This window comes from Meleagris gallopavo, chromosome 1 (genome assembly GCF_000146605.3).
Source record: "Meleagris gallopavo isolate NT-WF06-2002-E0010 breed Aviagen turkey brand Nicholas breeding stock chromosome 1, Turkey_5.1, whole genome shotgun sequence".
NCBI classification, from domain to species: domain Eukaryota; kingdom Metazoa; phylum Chordata; class Aves; order Galliformes; family Phasianidae; genus Meleagris; species Meleagris gallopavo.
In genome coordinates, this window is record NC_015011.2 from 25,729,762 (window position 1) to 25,750,458 (window position 20,697).

A 20,697-nucleotide genomic window follows, 5' to 3' on the forward strand; every position below is an offset into this window, starting at 1 on the left:
CTTGCTTAGTGAATCACAGTAAAAATTGGGAATACTGTTTAGTAAAGCAGTAGCTATAGTTCTCACAATGGTTATTGACAACAGTAAGAGTAGAGCAATATAGCTTTTGACATCCTAACAACCTCAGTGTTGACAAAAAGTGAATCTTTATAGCTTCAGCTAATGTTTAAAAAGAAGAATTGTGGCTTTGTGTCTTTCTTACATTTATAGACTATTCTTTTTGTTGCTGAGCTGGCAAGGTATAGGCAACTATTCTTTAAATTGCCCTTGTAGCTGTAACTAATGAGGTGCTGCTACTTTCCAAGAGGGTAGACAAAAATAATAATTCTTAATGTAACTGTATTACATGAGGGCTTTTACCAGTTTTGCTGGTTTCGTTAAAGGCATGATTTCTTCTTAATTGTAACCAAATATGCCAGTGAAAACTTTCTCAGGCACTTTGTCAGTAGACCAGGCCAGAGTGACTTTTTCATTTGCATGTTAATGTAGTCAGCTCCACGTTAAGTTAATTGAAGAACATGCATAAAGATTTGTTTGCTCTGTGGACAGATGCAATGGAAAAATCTGTCTAAAGCCGTACACTAGGGTATGAATATTGATGTGAATGGGAAAATAAATTACTATGGAAAAGTCATTTTTATCTCATATGCAATACAGTTTGAATTCTGTGGAGGGAAAAACATATATGCAGTTTCATACATTCCTTAGTTTCAAATAAGACACAACAGTGATTAAAAAACTGATATACTCTTTGTTTCCCTATTGTGCTTCCTGCAGCATTTTTATATTTCTAGTTCTAAATTGCTGATTTGCATCTGTGAGGGTGAGCATCCTTGAGTTAAATGTGAGTGCAGTGTATCTTTGAAGCCTTAAGAGATCATTGTGTGGCATATGCTTGTCCTTTCCCCTCGCATTTTCTTCATGTCCTCCTTCGAAGTCATGTGAAAGCAGAAGGTTTCCTTTCAGGGATCATGGGCAAAGAAGATGAGGTCCTGGATTTCCTGGAGCTTGAGGTTGGAAGATGCTTTCCTGGAGCTCTCTGCCCACCGACAGATTTGCCTTGAGCATTACATATGTGCATATGGAGATGATGGTCTACTAGCTGGGATTGCAGGAATTTGATGCAGACTGGAGAAGTATGAGCATTTGTGCATTTGAGGGCATGGACCTGTGAAAAAGGGATGTCCAAAATATTTAATTGAATAAAAGAGAGACACAAAACTAACTAACTAATTTCCTTTCAGACAGCTTTTTTGTAACTAAACAGCTCAGGACTCAATTCCCTTGTCTAAATATTAGTATTAGCGTTTTAATACCATCTCAGTGATCCTATTGTAACCTGCTTTGCCTGCAGCTGTCATTGAATGAGGATACAGATCTCTTTCACACATCCTATGTTATTTCTGCCACCCTCATCTGGATAGCTGAGATACTTCGGGACCTCTAAAATGGCAATAGACACCAATGTTTCAGAAACAAGCTGAGGTTTCAGGATGGGATTTGGTTTGAAGTAAGTCACCTGGATACAGATATCTACATGTAGCTCTTGACACAGGACCTGAATGCCTAAATCCCAGTAATAGACCATGAGACTGAACTCAATTGCCAAAACAGAGTGCCATTTGAGATACCCTGGGGATATCTGAGACATCTACATGGGGCTGGCAGACATGGCACAGACCTGAGACCTTTAAGAGTGGAAGCTGAAGGACAGGTGGGACTCCTTACATGTCAGAAATGCCAAAACAGAATTTTGTTTAGGGAACTGAATGGTGAATACTCTTCAGTATTTAGTGAATACTGAAATTATGCAGTATTCCTAAAACATCATTTCAGCATTTTCACAAAACGTAATGTTTTATAACATTTTTCTGTATAGTATTCTTTAACATCTTATAAAAATAATATTACTACTCACAGTATTGCTAAAGAAATATTCACAAGGAAATCAAGGCGTATTTGGCATGGTTGTAGAAAGTGAGGGAGAAAGGCAATGCCATGCATTCCTGGACCATTTTTTTGCATAACTTTTATGTAAAATCAGATTAGAGAAGCTCTTTCCGTTACTTAAACTTGAAAAGAGAAAACTTAAGCTTGAAAAGAGGTGAATAACAACAACTAAATAATCAAACTTCTTTTGGCAGTTTTGTGAGGTGAATCAGTTCATTGTGAGCTGGTCAAGTGTCAAAGCCAGAAGAAAGAAATAAGATTGAAAGAACAGTAAAATCAGACCCTTTTTGTGACAGGTAGTTGCCAGGTTGACTCCAAGGTAAGATTGTTCTCAGATGGGTGGATCTACTGTTTTTAAAGCGATTCTGGATCATTGCAATGTCAAAAATATTGTTTAAATTAGATTTCTCTTTTCCAGTGGAAAAATATCTTAAATAATAGAAAAATAATTAATTGTATTTGCTTTCCTCTTGTGGATTTTTAATGTACAGTGCTTTGTGGTGGTTGCTTAAATCCTGAATTGTAGGAATGCCAGAGTATGTGAGTGGTAGAGAGAGAAGTTAAGGGGGCCGAGCCCAAAGCCCAGGCTCTGCAGTGCTTCCTTTGTAATGGAGCTCCCTTGTCTGATGGAGCAAGAACCATCTCAGAGGTATGTGGAATGTGTCTGTCACAAGCCTACTTTTATTTTGAAAAGCACCTGAAAAGGCCATAGAAAACTCTACGCACAAATAATCAGATAGGTCTTCACATGCGTAATGAAGTTGTGCCTGCGTGTGTGCATGGGGGTGTGTATCCAACTTACCGTTGTGCTTCTTCACACTAATGTATAGTTGAGCTTCGATATTTGCTACGCTTTGCCTTTGCACTGCTAGCAAGTTAGTACCTTATAAATTGCTATGGATTCTCTTTTGAATGTTTATTTCATTTAGCACACAGATCTAATAAGACTGAGTCAACAGACTCAGGGCTGCTAATCCAGCCCTGTCAGATATGACGTTATACAAACAGGGTGTCTGGTTTCATTGGACAGAAGCTGGATTTGCTGGATACCAACAGCTTGGTTGCTTTATACAACCTCCTAACAGATGAAAGAAATTGAAAACAGTTAAGGAACCTTTTATTTAGGGCAGACAAAGCTTAAAATTGCAAAAAGGAGAGAAGAAACAAGGTCAAAAACATATTATATAGCTCTCTAGTGTAAATTTAGGTCTGTAATGCAACTACATTGAGGGGGGTTTTGCTGTTCCTGTTAATAGTATGTTTGCGCTGGGAGTTTTTGGATATCCCCATCAGCTCAACTAATTTAAGCACATCAAATAGTTGTCTGGAAGCATCTATCCCCTTACAAAAGCTCCAGGGAACTTAGCTCCTGAACTTAGGTGCTTTCTGTCACACCTCAGTTAGATGACTGAGACAGTATTAAGTAGATGGTGTAAAACACCTCTTCGTAGTCAGTCAGTGGAACAATTGAAAACACACATACTCACAAACCATTGGAAAGTGAAATGGAGAAGTGGGGTCATTGTAAAGCATGCTATCTTGAGCATTTGCATCCAAACAACAGGCTGTCTGGTGACACAGAGTTAGAAAAACATCCTTCTATCACTGGACTATATAAAATTGATAGAAAGACATTAGCAGTAAAGAGTTTTCAGATCAGGATTTAGCCTCCTGGGGATAACAAAGAAGACCCTGAAAGATACACAACAGCATTTTGGCAATTGGTACCATGCTTTACTAGGTTACTTAAGACATTACAAGTACCCGTGTACACCATTAAAGCTATTCCAGTGTGGCATAGACTCTGTGCAAGCTGAGGTTGTAATATGCCAGCTGGAGAATATTAGGGAAAAATGTTCCTTCCATTTCTGCTTAATGTTCTGATGAAAATAAAGAAGTCAGTCACTTGTGCTGTGGATGTGTTTACTTACAGTACTGTATAACTACCCTTCCTGACTTACACCAACTCCTGTAATATCTGTTGCCATTCCCAATTCTTGGATTTCTCAGACATTTAAACCACTAAGGCGTGCTTTGTTCCTCAGATGTTTCTTTTGTCGGAATAAAAATGAAGGAATTAACTGTAGCTAAATGTTAATGTAGTTGTTTGGCGCTTTTATTTTTATAATGAAACCATGTTAGAAAGAAAAATTAAATAAACACTTAAGCCACATTTTGCAGTAGTCTACATAAAAGTTTTACGGAGACAAAACCCTATAGGTTTATTTTAAAAATAATTATTCCAATATGCAAATTTAAATTGTGCATTATTCATTTTTTGTTAAATAATTTTCATTTGCTTTGCCGTTCTTATAATAAAAATCTGCCAACAGGGTTTCCTCTTAACTCATCTAAGGAAGGCTGTGAAGAACACTCCATATTTAACTCTCTTTTAGATCACTGTGGCTTGAGAATACTTTTAATCTCTTTTCCATTTATAACTGTACTGCTTGACCTTTTTGCAGCAAGGTGTCTTGTATATAAAATGTCAAAGAGAGGATTATAGACATGGGACAAAGATATAGTTTAATTAAAAAATGTCCTGTGAGACTGAAAAAGGTTACTGGCCCAGATCACAAATATTTAATGCCAGATTACTATTTATGATGTTAAAATAACAAAAAGGGTTTATGGGTAACTTGTAATTGACCAACCTTTACAGGTGCATATGATAATATTAAGCTTCAAGTAATAACTTTCATATTATCTCAGAAATTAGTTTTAAAAAATTTAAGAAATAGCTCCTTAATGTTTTCTATGTGTTAGAGAACTGTTTTTACAAGGTGAAATAGATTAGTGGTTTAAAGTTTGTTTTTAATTCAAAATGTTACAGTGGGATGGCACAAAACAAAATATATGATTTTGTAGTTTATTCATGCGCTCATTAGTTTATGTCTCTGACGTTTAAACACAGATAGGAGAATGGTGCCAGGCCTTTGGGTGTCCTGGAGCAGAGATCTGGCATGTCTACCAGTGCTACAAGTGTCCATACAAAATGGTTGTTAGCATTAGCACACAGACCCTAGATAAGTTCCCAGTGAATGTATTATTAAGTTACTGTCATATGAGTCAATGAATATTGATTTTAATCAGTATTTAGTACTGGGCAGTTTACACAGCTCCCAGTCTGCTTGTTGACTATGGGTTATTTCATTTTTTATCAGTTTACTTCTCCCATGTGCCATAAGATCCTAATAGATCACTTCAAGGCACGATGGCATAGCAGCTGGGCTTTGCAGCACTCAGTGCTCTGTCCCCTTTGCCCATCTTGAGAATTTAACCCTAATGCCCTCATAATATATAATAAAATCAGAGGTTTATTTTATTACTACATATATCCAGATTTAAATCAATGTAGGCTATTAGTACTCAGTCAAGGGTTTTTCAGGTTAGGTATGGATCTGTAAGCAAACACTACGATGTTTTTACATTCTAGATTATTCAGTACATTTGCAGTTTTTAGTTAATACTTTATACAAGCAGTAAGTAGAACTCACTAGTAGAACTATTAACTTTTATTGATTGTAGCACTATTTTAAAATATGTAAAATTCTTCATTTCTAACAAGTATACTACAGTCATATAGTCTGACCCTCTCATTATCCCTCTGTACTCTTTTCTCTTCTAACATTAAAAAGAAAAAAATATCAAATGTATTGTGAAGGACAATTACCTCTAGTATCATCAGCTAGTGATTTTATGGGCTATGTTAAATCCAGTCAGTGCCATCAGATTTACACTGCAGATATGTCACAAGTAGCATCTTCTTGATGTTACCATTTCCAAAGAACAGGGACACCTACAGCTAGATCAGGTTGCTCAAAGCCCTGACTAGCTTGACCTTGAATGTCTCCAGGGATGGACAACCCCCACATCTCTGGACAATCTGTTCCAATGCTTCACTATCTGTATCATAAGAACTTTTTTTTTTTTTATATTCAGCCTAAATCTCCTCTCTTCTTAATGTATTTTTAGAACAAATTTTCTTAGGCACAGGACCATGGCTGCTTTCTGGGTATACAGATAATGACAATAATCTTTTCCTTCCGTTCCAATAGCCCTCATCAGTTCTTATTTTACTCGGTACCATTTTGAAAATATGGATCAATAAATCATCTATTAATAGAATTTGTTTTGGTGATGCCCATTTGAACGAGCAGAAGGCTTGAAAAGCTGCCCTTATGAAGTGTGCATTGCTCATTCACTTCAAGAATTATTCTTGAATGCTGCTCTTATGTAGCAGCAACCCTTAGTCAGGGTATATGTACCCAGGGTATGATTTCATGTTACAGCTAAATTAAACTAGGGGCTTGGTTCCAGTAAAAGCAGGAGGTGTCAGTCACTCTCCTGCCTACTCTGTTCTTCTTCCCCGTGCCTCTGTTCCCAGCTGCTTGATCTTTTCCTCCTTTGCGTCACTGTGGTACTCATCTGTTCATACGGTAAGCTGGGTCAATCTACTAACCTGGCAAAAATAGTGCTTTTTCTTTTGTATTTTTTTTCCTTTTTGGCAAGATTTGTTTTCTTAGTTTTTTTTTCAAGTAAATTGGCTACCATCAGATGATCACTGAGGGGGACTGGTGGAAGTACACAGGTCTGTGTGTGTGTGTGAGTGTGTGTGGAGAGAGCAGGGTGCAGCAGGACCCCCACAAGCGTAGCAGGGAGCCAATGCCTTGTCTGCAGCCTCTTCCAAGATGGAGTTGGAGACAGAGTTTTTGTGGTGATTGTGGGCCCTCCTCTTTTCTTGATTTCCCCTTGAACTTGTTTGCTGATCTCTCCAGTTTTTCATTTCAAGAGAGGGTTTATTAGAGGACAACTGGATGATCAGCATGTGCATTTGAATAGAGGCCCGAGGGAGGGTTATAAACACTCTGCCCTTCCTATTTTTCTGAGGCATTTGTAACTCTATCCCAAACCTTGGAAGCTGTAGTATGCAACACGCCTAGAGACCCAAATGACTTGAACTCTAGAGCAGGCAAGCATTCTGTTCAGTGCAAAGTTTTAACCAATGAATTCAAAAACTGAAAAAATTTTCAGTCAACTTCACACTTCCTAAGCCAAACTCATTTACATTCTCAGAGCTAATCTTAAAGTGCAAGCAGACTCACTTCATTTGTTATATGCCCAGTAGCTATTGACAAAGATATTACTCACTGTTCTTGTCTTCCTGTTTTTTGTGATTTTTTTTCTTTTTCTAGAGAAATCTTCCTTATCTTCCTGTGTCTTTCACAAGTACCATTTTCCATAGTCCATCAGATTTCATATTATTGGACAGTTTGAAGATGTATGTTCAGATTATATATATGCTTGCTTAGCAGTATGTAAACACTGGAGAACACATTAGATTTATAAGACAAAGGAAGTGATGTGATCTCTCTGATGAAGCTAAGCAAGAAGTTTAAATTGTTAGTATTCAGGAGGAGGTAGGTTGAAATTAGTGGCTAGGATCCATTCTCCACCACTGACATAACAGTTGCACTGAGTGATTTACTGCTTCAGATGGTGTGTAAGTCCAGAGAGGATCCTGAAGGTCTCAAGGTAACAGACCTCTCTGTAATCTAAAATTGACATCTTTCAAGAATTTGCCCAACATCTGAGCGCTCCCTCAAATGCTCTGCAGGTTTATGTCACTTCATAGAATACGTGACTCAAAATGGTGACTCACCAGTTTCTTCCCCTCTGTGGGTCACTCTTACTTGTTCTGTGCATAATCCACTATAACTTCAGCCTTCTTATATGTACATGTATTATATATATATATATATATACACACACGCATATAAAATAAACACAGAGAAAGCATTGTTAATTAAGTCATAGAAGTTATTTGCAAGTTAATTGTTTTCTTGAAGTTTTTAGTTAAATAATAAATGATTTGGGAGTGGAAACAGTTATGATGCTGTCGCTGAAGATGTGAACACAAACTGCTGTGTCTCAGGGTTATCAGATCTATGGTCTTTACAGTGGCATATCTTCTACATACTTATGTGGGAGTTTTTTCTTGAGACACTTTGTTACTGGCTGTGTGAGAAAAAACACATCGCCTGCGTATCACTTGACTTGCTGCCCCTGGGGACTCTAGGTTTATTGACAGCACTACTGCAGATAGGCAGTGAAAAAAAAGCAATAATACAAAAAGAAAACAAACATCTGCAGTGCAATATTTATCTTATTGCTATTGCTGCACATATCATTATTGCCATACAGATGGACACCAAACACTCTTATGATGTAGCAGTATGTTTTAAAATATAAGGAAATATACTTTCATACACGAAGCATAGCATGACAAAAACAATTTATTACCGCACATTTTACTCTCAGAGGGTTTAGTATTTTCTTGGAAGTGACCTTGAAAAGCATCATTAAGAATCTTAGGTCCAGGCTGTGAAAATGTGGAAAATGCAGGAAAGAATATAAGAATGACCACAAATTGTTGGTAAGCTGAGCCCACCAGACTGGCAGAAAGAGTCAGAGCTGGCCACCAGATCTGCTCTTCTGTCTGCCTGCTTTAATAGAAGGAAGGGTTCCTCAGTTCTTCGCTCTTCTTATTGAAAGTGGGTGATCCTTAGAGGAGCCTTTTATCTTTGGGAGGGTGTGTGGAATGCTCCTGCATGCTTGCGGGGCTGGACCACCTCCTACACTCTGAAGCTGCAACAGATGGGGCAAAGCAGGAGCATTTACAAAGTCAATCTTTAACTCCTCTTCAATGAAAAGAAATATTTCTCTTCGGGGGGACATAGAGTACAGTTAAGATAGGTTTCTGCTCTGAATCACTTTCCAGAAGAGTTTCACTTTTCCCAGTAAATCTGTTGGGAGCTCTGAGACAATAGATTAATTGGTTGAGATGTGGCAGTCCTCTTTGCTACATTGGTACCCATAACAACATTTGAGCTCATCTACTGTGTGGTTTGAGATGAAATTTCTAAACAAATTTATAAAAATCTTATTTGTCATGTTAGTTATACTTTAATGATTAATGCTCTATTCAGTGAATAAAATATGGAGGGCGAAAAGAAGAGAAAAAAATGGAAATCAAGTTAATACTGAGGAAATGTGTCAAGCAAGGTTCTTGCAAACTCTGAATGTCAGCAACTTGAAAAACAGTAAGGAAACCTAAGCCAAGCAAGCAAAAATCACCTCATACATATGATGCGCAAGATACTATAACTTTGTATTTGCCCTACTGCCGTTTCCTTTGTTTTTATTTTGCTATATTTTCTGATACAAGATTCTTGGAGCAAGCAAGGAACATAAATTTGCACCTCTGTCTATGACAGGCAACAACTGCTGTGGAAAACTTAAGGGAGAATTCACACCTTGAGCATCTGAGAGCAATATTCCTAGTGGAACCTCTCAGGACTCATCAGCACTCAGACTGAAGGAATTACTGGCAAGTATTCAGTGGCAGATTTTCTAGCAACAAAAAGCTTAATAGACAATAACTTAGCCCAGGTGTATTTAGGACTTGATGGTCAAATAAAGGACCTTTATAACAAATCATTACATACTTTCACATAATCAAGGAACTCTAAGCTATACAACAGTGCTGTTGCAGTTTTAGCAGGATTGCGAAGCTTATAAGATCAATTTCTAAACCATTAAAAATGCAGTGCATGGTCTCTCTTAGCACATTTTTCATCAGCTTAAAAATAAAATATAAAAACAGACAGAATTTTACATTACTAGTCATTAAATTTTGCATGGCTGTTTTCAAGGAAATATTGAAAGCTTTCACACGATGCATGAACCTATATGCATTCTACATGAAAAAGATGTAAATACTTGACCTCATTTCTTCAGTAACATTGTTGGTTTTTTTCCTATTAGAAAGAACAACACAGAAGCTAGCTGCCACAACTGCTACAGATCTCTCATTATACACATACTAGAATCAACTTGAGAAAGAAAACTGTGATGAAAAGGTTGCTACAATCTCTTTGCATGTCTTCCTGGTCTGCTGGGCTGTTGGTGCACTTCTCAACTTTAGAAGTTCTGTTCTCTAGTTGTAAAGATGGTAATGGAATCTCCTTGGACACTCAGGAACACTGCTGCTGTCTATACAACCCTTGGTTTCCTTCAGCAAAAGACTGTCTGGGTGTCTCTTGTCTTCCATGAGCTATGAAATAAAGGTCTAGGAAGCACAGCAGGTTTTGCATGAGAAGTCTGTATCTCTGAAGAGGTCTACCAAAAATGCACGCTGTTTTACCTGCCTGTTTTTGTTTAAAAGCAATTATCCAGAAATGAAAAAGTCCTGAAAGTACTGAACAGCTCTCTGCAAACTATGACACTGCACTTAGTCTACGCTGAAACAGTGACTGAGCAGTCAGGATAAAAATAAAATCCTGACTAACCTGGTCAAATTTCATTCATGCTCACAAAGGAAGATTCAAGATTTGCTGAGTAAGCAGCTTTTTACCTCTTTCTATGGCTCTTGTAATTTATTTTTATTAAATACTCCACATAACTAATATCACTACTAAATGACATCAGAAGCTGTTGATGCATAGGTCTATTTGTGCTTATCAAGTTTCGTGTTACTTTTAACATCTGGAAAAAAGCAAGAACTGTTCCAATTGCAGTAATATGCAATTTTATCTGATTTTCAGGATCATTATTAACAAACTATTCTATCATACCTACTGTGGGGACTAAGTACGTTTATTTTGTTGACATACTTTTCTTGGGAGTGTGATCGACTGCTCATACCAGTTTCATTAAGTCTTTTGGCAGTTGTTCTTGCAGATGATTATAAACTGCAAGGTCTAGCAGCAGTGGCAGGAATTTATTTTTTAGGTTCTTTTTTTTTTTTTTTTGTTGTGAAACAGTTGTAGGTTATTGGCTGTCCAGTTCGAGGATGTCCTATCAGGTCCTTTACAGTTGCATTTTGCCATTTTCTCTTTCTCAATATATGTGGCCTAAGGGGGTGTATCATGGACATTATGAATCAGCGATCACTAGATATAATCATAACATCTGACTAACATTTGAACGTCCACATTAGTGATAATGGAGAGGTATGTATCTCTAAGCAAATACCTATTGGCATGTCCAGTTCTGTTTAGCCAGTGTTGCAAAGGTTAATGGTCAGAGCTGTGGAAGATGGTTTCAAGGTGCTTCCACTAGGCTGTGCAGTAACTGCTGTGTCAGAAAACACAGAACCTTTCTAATGAAGCCTCTCGTTTTGATTATTCCTGGCCTCTCTTTTCAGGCTCTCTTCCAGACTGCCTTTTCAGACAGCAGAGAAAACCCAGGTTTTGCTTCCTTAACACTCATTAACAGCCTGAACTTGATACCAGCTGAGCTGGTACTCTGAGAATGGTAACAGTTCCCTTTGTGAGAGTTGCCTTTAGTATTTTGATTTTGTTGAGAAAAATGTTTGCTCCGGCCTCTCCTCTCCTTCCTGTTCAAAATTATTTTCTTCCCTACCTCAGCTGCTGGTACTTTGTCCTTGCTATGCCTAGGGTCAGGTCTTGTTTCTCAGGAGTTTCTGCCTTGCACCTCTTCTCATGGGACACACTAATCACCTTCCATTTATCAAGCAAGAAATTGGAAAACCAAGAAGCTCTCCATAGATTTCACCTGCCATCTACAAAATAGGCCTTACAGAATTCACCTACCCAGAGTCAGAATCCACTGAACCACCCTGCATTTTCCCATCATAATGTTCTCTCTATCTTTTATGAGTTACAAGTCTGCTGAGAATAATCAGTACTTTCTATGAATTGACTAAGAAGCTGTTTTCATCCCATTTTCATGGGGAGACGAGGACTGCAAAGCATGAGTTTTGTTTCCAGAATCCAATGAATCAAGTGAAAACAAGTTGTGTTAGCAAGTGCAAAACCGGTTTTTTTGAGCATATGAAAACTATTGACAATGATTAGTCACAGATACAACTGAACTGCAACAAAGTGATTTTTTTTCCATCTGTGAGAACCTGACTACCAGACAACAGAGTATGTACTGACTTGGACCTGGACAGAACATTTAATACTTAGTCAGAATCTGTATGGGGCACACATCCAGAAACTGAAGGCACTGATGACAGAATGGGATGGGAGGTGGTATAAGGGGCCAGAATCAGAAATAAAGACCTCTCTGGTCCTCTCTAGTACTGATTTAAGTGCGGGGATAAAAGCTGTGGTTACACTAAGCAAGCAGGAGTTGGCTAGTAGAACAGGTGTTGAGTACAGCAGTTGAAGAGAAGGATAAGAAGGATATGACTTTTTAAGATATTTCACTTTAGATGCTGATCCTGTGCAAATAAGGAGGAGCTAGCATGGAATTCTAATTAAGGGAAGGTGTTTAGTCCTTGCACACAAAAGCTGATGACTAGCTTTGAGAGAAGGCTTTTGGTCCATAGTCTCCTTAAGATGCTCTTTCAGGGAAAAAAAAAAAAAGAAAAAAAAGCAATGATCACCAAGGATCACTCACTATGAAGCAATGAACACAGAGAAGTCTTTATGGTCCCTAGATCTTTTTTTCTCCCTCTTGTACCTTTTGTCATGCAAATGCTCTCATACAAAATCAAAGATTAGTCAGCAATTTTTCACTGTGTAATTCAGACAGAGGTATAGATAGATGTGATTCACATGATATTAAAGCTAAACATTAGCATTCCCATCATCACAATGGCTAGGTAGCCCACTGGGTGGATAAGAGAAATTAGAAACTGTTGTTTCTTGATCCTCCTGGCATCTCCAGGTTTTTAACTGTTTCTTAGTTCATGATGACATTTTTTCTCTTGATTTAATTAATTAATTAACATATCAACAATTTCATTTCTATCAGTGTTTTTCTTTCCATATTTTCATGGCATTGGCTTATTTACTGACTCACAGGACAATTTGTTTTTTCTTTTTTTTAGAACAGTTGAAGTGAGGTCACAGAGTTGTGCAAGACGAAAATGAATGGTTGTTCATAAACAGCTGTTAAAGAGCATTTCACCTCTACTGCTCAGCAAAGGTGATATTTCCACTTCTGTTCATGCAGCTTCCAAGTGGAACTTTTCCTCTTGATGAAAAACAGTATTCATGATGTTAATGTTCTTTAGGCCCATCCCTTTCAGCTCTGGATGCCCATCTAGAGTCTGTAGGAAGGAAAAGCTCAATAATGGTGGGTGGCAGCCAACTATAAGGACACAAGGTTTATAGTTAGATGAGACACAGTAGGCGCCGGTGACATGATATAATCTGGAGATATGCCTTAGGTATTGTCCTCAGGAGATGACTATACTATGTTCAGTTATTTCACGTCATGTTCTGAGGGCAGATCTAGTGACTTTGCCTCCATATCACAAAGGTGAGCCACTTAAGAAATCCAACTTATCTAAGCAGTTCCTGTTTTTTATGTGGGAATGGCTAACACACAGTATTTTTGCCATGCATCTTTATTTCTGCACAGTATTTGAAATATCTTGTTGACCACTTGTATCAGCTGTTTTCAGGAAAAAAAATAAGTGAACTTTTCATGGAGAGTTCTTGCCTTGAAAACTGACATCTCCTCTGTAGCTCAGATTTGCAGTTTTGTCACACTTACCTGCTCTAAGTTTTCATTAGCCTGGGCAAACAGCCAAAGAAAGAAAGATACCACCAGTATGGTTTGGTTTGTGCCAGTTTTTGATAACCATTATTTTAGAGTCTTGATAACTGCTGAAGTCACCAATGACACAATGGTCAGTGTGACAATAAAAAAATAAAAAGTAATAATTAAAAGCCCATTTTTAAAAGATAGCCTGGAGCTGGCTCTGGGACAAAAAACAAATCACACCAGTGGCAACAAATGTTGCCGAAGGGTTCTTAAGCATAAATCTCTGTAAGGACTTTCCATATGGGGAAAATGTCATTTGGGAGGATCTGGGTAAGTGCCATGGATCCTGTGGAATGTAGTCATGGACTTCATTTGGTGAGCTGGATGGCTTCCCAGCTACCAGCAATTCCACCCTGGCTGAGACAAGAAATGGAAGACAGAAGTCGCTATATTTGGTATATGCCAAATATAATCCGAGCCATTAGAGCAACAAGGGGTTCTTTACAGGGGTGATTTCTGTGCCCCCCAGACAAATGACAGGCTTGAAATTGACCCAGAAGTGCTACCTTTGAGGTTCTCACTCTCTATATCAGGCAAGTTTTTAAAATTGTCTAACAGATAAGCTTGATTAACTGCCTCTTCCAACAGCAGATGGGCAGTCAGAGGTTGTTGGGAACCAGTCCTCTGGCAGCAAAGAAAGATATACAAATTCTGGCTTCGAAATTCTGATATAGTGTAGGCTTCAGTAATTATCACTGAAGGGACTGGAGGAACAAAATACAAGCACCAAAATTCGGGTCAGTTTTGAAGGGATACTAGCTCTCCAATGAATCAGTGATATGTTTCATTTTTATTTCTTTTCACCAAACAGCTATTTGTGTCTTTTTATCCACTGCACTGTGCCTGCTCACCCCTTTACTAGCATTTTGATATGGTAACCAGGTACATTTCTATCTGATGCTCAGATCTTTTTATCAAAGCTGTCTAAAGATCTATGGAGATATCAGCATATAATGTATGGGACACTTTTCTTATTAAACACAGAACTTCTCAATTTCCAGGATGGGAAGCTTATAAAAGAATTTTATATACAGTACTCATTAAGTTTTGCCTAATACAGATCAGCATACATCAGTGAAATCAATATACTCCAGTTAGCAGTACTGAAGGTATATATTGCTTTTACATGGTATATTTCTCATATAAACGGTGCATGCCTTTTAAATCACAGTCCAGCAACATGCTTTTTTCCTGCCACTCACATGGCCCCATGTGCCATCTAGTGGAAAAGGTCAACCTTTAAAAAATACTGTCTGAATCTGAGCTAGGAGAGCTTATAAAGAAAAACAAAAAGGAAAAACATACTGAGGAGAAGGGAATTTTTTCATCTGAAGAACAGCACATTACTGAATGCATATGTAAGTGACATAGCATAATGCTTGACGGTTTGAAATTATTAGGAAAATTATTTCCAGCATTAACATAATAGAATTTTTAACATAATAGAAAACAATACTGTCTGAGGGATAGACTAAGTTGTTATTCTAATTTTAGTTATTAGTCTTGATTCCATAAATATAATCTGGATAAGGACATGGATACAAACATAAAAGATAAAAGTGGAAAAGAAGAGTCTTTCCTTTCTTTAGGATTTGCTTAGAGCTGTTCTTCTTCTTACCCCATTCTCACTTTCTTACAGTTCAGAGTAAGACTGTGACTGCAGAACTAGTTTAACTGTATCACTCACCAAGCAGTTCCTGCAGCAATCCTCATCAGAGGCACTGAAGTCATAGCAGCAGTTCATACTGAACTAGAAGCTTGTCGAATATGAGTAAGTCAGTCAAGTCAGGCGAGTCCTCTCCACGGAGCCAGGACACAGCAGCAGTGCCCTTTGTGTGTACCACATGCTGGGGCAAGTTTTCCATCCAGCAAAATCTTTTCTTCTGAGATCAGGCAGGAGAAAATTTGCTGCCACTTAAAGCAGAATGAACTAAGATACTCAAGTTCCTGCAAAAGAAATTTCAGTCAGGATAACAATATGTCAGCCAAAGTTCAGCAGATCCTCTACGGCCTTGTATGACTGAGTCTAAGTCTGTTCTGCTGGCACAGAGGAAGCGGTTGTACACTTGTTGACGTAGTGAAATCAGCCCGTTATTTTTTAATAATTTATGTATTATTTACGCATTGCTTCCACTTGACAGTCTCAATCCATGTGAATGATTAAGAAAAAAAATCAAGTAAGCAAATGTGGGCCCCATTTCTGCTCCCACTTGTAGCACCTGTATGTACTTGCTGTACAAGTGGCTGCTACTACTTGAGTTGCAAGATCTGTTTCATTACTGGTAATATGCTACAGAGTTAATTTGGAAAATGTAGGCAAAGACAGAAAAAGGTGCTAGCAACTTCTATCTCAGCAAACAAAGAGAGAGTTTTGTGATAAAGAAAGAATGCTCCCCAGACTAGAAGCATATCCCAGTTAAGTAAGTCTCAGCATCACTGTCAGGCTCAGAGGTGTGGGGAAGAAGGTTTCACATTGGGAAGTGTGAGTCAGCTGAAAGTCAGGGCTTGCTGATGCCTCTCCTGTTGTTTCTCTCTTGATGGATGACTACTCTGGTCAGATGAGGACATATTCATTTTCATACTTCAGCATCAAACAGACATTTGTAAAACAATCAAGCACTGCATTTCTTAGCTTTCTTATCCAGAACAGGGCTTTAATCAGCAAATAAAATTGTAACATGAATTAATTTTTCTGGAAGAAAAAGAAAACACTACTGGAAACAGTAGAATTTAAATTTTTCAAATTGCTTTGCTGAAAGAGTTCTAAAATATTCTTTGGCCCTGCCACTCCCTGGTTTAAAGGTACAGTTGTTTTACGAGTATATTCAAATCTGTGGTATCTGTATGGATAGTGAGAACAAAATCTAAGCTGCGAAGATACTGTGAGTGTATGTATGCATGCAGAACGTAGCATATTAGTTTGTGCTAATTAGGAAGCTGGATCTTCCCTCTTGCAGTCAACATATTTTTCAGGAGTATTTTTTCTACTTTTATATGTATATATACATGTATATACATATATATAGACGTATATATATATATATATATGCGCTTCTCTATATGTAACACCTAACTTGCAAAATGTTTACAGTTCATTTCAAGTGTGTTTCCAAAGAAACTTGTCTTTAATATACAACACATTCCTTTCTTCTTAGAAAATGCTGGTAAGTTATGCCCATTTCTTATCTTAAGATCAGGGACAAAGTACTGCTACAGCTGCTTTTCCTCATGAGAATAAGAATAATGCTAGCCACCAAGAAAAAGCATGAAATAAATCAGGAATATAACTGGATTAATTCAGGGTAGAGTAATTAAAAGATAAAGTGCATGAATATTAGGTTATAAAATTATTGGCATGAATTTATTAAAACACACTTCAGCAGTCAGAGCAGAATAAAAGCTAATTTGCAACTGGTTGTAATGGGTTTGGAATCAGCTTTAGAAGAAAGTTCAAATACAGTAGGAAGGAAATGTAATACAATAAAGCAGTGACTCAGGGGGCTGATTGGGATAATGAAATGCATTTCAATGAATTCTGATGGGCAAAGTATTATTACAGTGGGGCTTATAAACAACACAGGAAAAGATGAAATTTGCAGCAATGGAACTATATTGTCATAGTGACTGTTATTGCAATAGAAAAAATTTCAAAGAGTGAAAGATACTGTACTTAGCACTCTAATAACAAACCTGAAGTGACTGTCTCTATTTTACTGAGCTTTGTTGTTTACCAGCATTCTAAATATAGCATTCTTGTCTATCCCATGACAGAACTGCTTACGTTCTATCTGTCTCATCAGCTGTGAGTCTCTTCTGCATGCTGTGACCACAGAGCAGACTTTCTGCAGATCTACTCACAGGGAATCCAGGGAGGTTGTGGGAGTTTGCTTTTTGCCTGCTCTGTGGGGGCCTCCTGTGGCCTGAATTAGATGGCTGCTTCTCTTACTGCGAGGCAAAAATAACTGGTGACTTAGACGAGGGAGAGCAGCGTGACTAATGCCACGATCAGAGAGAAGCGGTCGCTCCCTGTGTGTTTTGGAACGTTGTGAGTAACATTTGCTGAGCTATCTTGTGCACTTTATGAAAATGTATGCTTTCTTCTTGAAATGCTCATCATTTTGTAAGAGCAAAAGTTGACTTGCTGCAAAATAGTAATTAAAAAAAGCTGGATTTAAAACTTGCATGAATTCATATAGATTTCTTCTCCCCCAGACTGGATAATCAAAACTTACTAGGAACAGAGGAATCTGAAGCAGTTATGGGATTTCTTCACATTCTCAACTCTGTCAATAATGTTACAACATTCCTTTACTCTTAGATGACGCTTTTCATCTGAAAGGACAACCTCTGTACTTTCAGTTTTTGGAAGATTGGTTAAGAATTTCTTTGAATGGATTCGAGCAAAGGAGGGTAGGTGAAAAAATGATACTGAATATATTCTTAAAATATACCCTAAAATACCTTAAGGTTGCTTTAAAATCATGGTGCATCTAATCAAGCATAAGATTTCACAAGTGGCTTGATTAATTGCAAGCAGCATCTCTTTTCCCACTGTTATTCATGTCTGTAGACTGTATCCTCTGAATTGGGCTTACGCAGTTCAGTTTCAGGATTATAGATTGTTAGCTCACAATGTGCTTCAGGCATTGCCACTGTGTAAGAATATGCTTACACCCTGCTATCCTGTTTGCAGTATATCGGGTTTAAGATGTCTCTTCCCAGTTTCTCACTCACTGAGTATTATTTCTAGTCCTTCCCCAAGAAGTTAACATACACACACCTTCTCTGTGCTAATTACACTGCTTAGGTTATTTTTTAAAACAACTTATTTTTAGAGGCAGAGGTGGTGATGGATGTTGCAGTTTGCACCATTGGAGGTGTACAGCCAAGAAACAGTGAGATGAGGGATGAGCACAACAGAAGTGAGGAGGAACTCTTTAAATCAGATTTGTTGCTGAAAGTAGGATCTCATTCATCGTACCCAGTCTGTTTGCAGTTCATAAACCTATGTAACTCACCTGTTATGAAGTATCTTCCTCCACAACAAGATTGGCAACACTTAAAGACAGTTCACCTTTTACCTGGACAGCCAGTGGAACATGTTGAGTCCAGACATCTGTAAGGCATTATCATCACACATCTCCTTATTCTTTTTCACTGCTGCTGTAGGCATATAATAAAAAGCGAACACAAACACTGGAGAGAGAACATGTGAGCTCCACAGTAAGGACCATTCCAACTGCCTGCACAATAAGTCATACTACAGGACGTAAAAGCAAAGCACTTTATGTGCTACTGTGTGTAAAAAACTGTTTGCATACATACTGTGTGCAGGCATTTGCATGGCAGGCACTCACATCAAGGGAAAAACAGGCAGCGTAATAACAGATGTGACAGACTGCAAAATGCTATGCTCTGTGTCAAAATAATCCAGTCCATAACCAAGGTAAATCAACAATAGGCAATGCCTTCCCCATATGGATTGAAGAAGAGGAAAAGAAAGCCCCATCTTGCCCCTACCCAAGAAATACTATTCACACTGTGTGTGTGACTGAGAGCAAGGGCCATCTATTTCTTAGTTACAATCAGCCTTTGGAAAGCAGCAGACTTACACAGCAGGTAGCAGGTTTCAGCAATCACCATGCATCATGTGGGACTGGCTGCCAGTGGAGTACAGGAAAGCAGAAGAAACAAGCATACAGGAAGGTCAGCCTACTGCTTTAATGTCTTTAGTTGCTTCTCCCCAGCCTAAAAGAGGTCTTTCCTGTCTGCTCAAGTACCACACCGTGAATGCCAGAGCAAACTAGTGTTGTTCAAAGGAATTCAATAAATGCAACTATCCTAACAAATGGTGGATTTTGAACAATTTAATATTCCTCTAAGGCGAAGTTTCACAACCTAAATAGGCTTTTGTCTTGTACATCTACTTGATATATGTGCCAAGCTAGCAGGAGCTTACTGTGAATTGGGAAGCAATGTCTTTAGTACTCACAAAGTAGAGCTGTCTGAAGCCAATCTTTCATCTGTGATGAAAAGGTCTGCATTATGTACTGAGCTCTGGGTTTATATATTTCTCTACACAAACTGGAGAGGAGCAATAGTCATGAATGTAGGCTATTGGTAACTCAGAAAAAGCACAAGGTGAAGTCACAGTAAGAAGTTCCACGAACATTAACTGAATGCCTACTGACTCAGTGTACAAAGATCCCCATATCAGAAGTCATACAGCTGGCTCTGGGTAACACCACTCATGTAATATCACTTCTGTAATTGTCTCTGACTGCATTCCATACCTTTGGACAATGAGATTTCAAGGGGCCTAAATTTCCCCTTACTACTTCTTCCACAACACTGGTTGTCAGGATCTCTCTCCTTGACTCATTGACTTCTCTGTGGGACTCCAAGATACTCCTTCATTCAATGTCTGATCCAGCTTTTACAAAAGAAATTTTTCACCAGGTAGTGAATGTAACTTTTCTTCCTTCCTGCTCTTTTCCCATTATTGCAGATACCACCACCCCATTGCAAGACAAAGAACTGGCAGTAGAAGAAGTAAGAAGTGTTCAGAGACAAGAACCACAGGATATGGCAGCATTATTGCCAACTTTAATTTCAGTATTTTTGTCATTTAGAGCTGAGCAATATCACAGTAACAGTGTAAAACCTGTCATCAATACAAATAGGGCAAAAACCCCAAACCAGGCAACAAAAAATCATAACCTGTAATCCTCCACAGCCACAGACACACATAGTCTGCATGCAATCTGCTCCTCATAAGCGATGTAGTACTTTGTGCTAGTTTCATGCTATGAAAACACAGACACAGCCTTTCTGAAAACAGGGAAGTTTATCAGCAGAAAGTAGTGGAATAAAGTGAGTAGTTGAATTAATTAAAGCATTTAATATTACTTATTCTACGGAAACAAGAGGGAAACCCTTCTAAAACTTTTAGAGCATCTTGAAAATCCAATTCTTTTTGATCCATGAAAAAAAAGAGAAAAGAAAACAAGCTACATTTGCCTGATCACTGAAATATCTTGCTATGCTTACCCTGCAGCTGAATATATGCCGCCACATACATCGTAACTCAGCGAGCTTAGTGAGTACGATTTCAGCAGCTGACGCTGCCGGAGCAGCCGGCGGTGCGGGCGCTCCTCCTGC

The 20,697-nt window shown here is 38.2% G+C and overlaps 2 long non-coding RNA genes across 2 annotated transcripts; one reads left to right on the forward strand and one right to left on the reverse strand.

Moving 5' to 3' along the window:
• Nucleotides 1–794: 794 nt before the first annotated feature.
• On the reverse strand, nt 795–16,511 carry LOC109365808. The gene is made up of 2 exons (XR_002111536.2): nt 15,224–16,511; nt 795–1,168 (listed from the first exon to the last, which is right to left on the reverse strand). It is a non-coding gene; the product is annotated as an uncharacterized LOC109365808 (long non-coding RNA).
• Nucleotides 16,512–17,285: 774 nt separating this feature from the next.
• Nucleotides 17,286–20,677, forward strand: LOC104909604. The gene is made up of 3 exons (XR_004159727.1): nt 17,286–17,581; nt 17,855–17,946; nt 20,045–20,677. It is a non-coding gene; the product is annotated as an uncharacterized LOC104909604 (long non-coding RNA).
• Nucleotides 20,678–20,697: the final 20 nt, after the last annotated feature.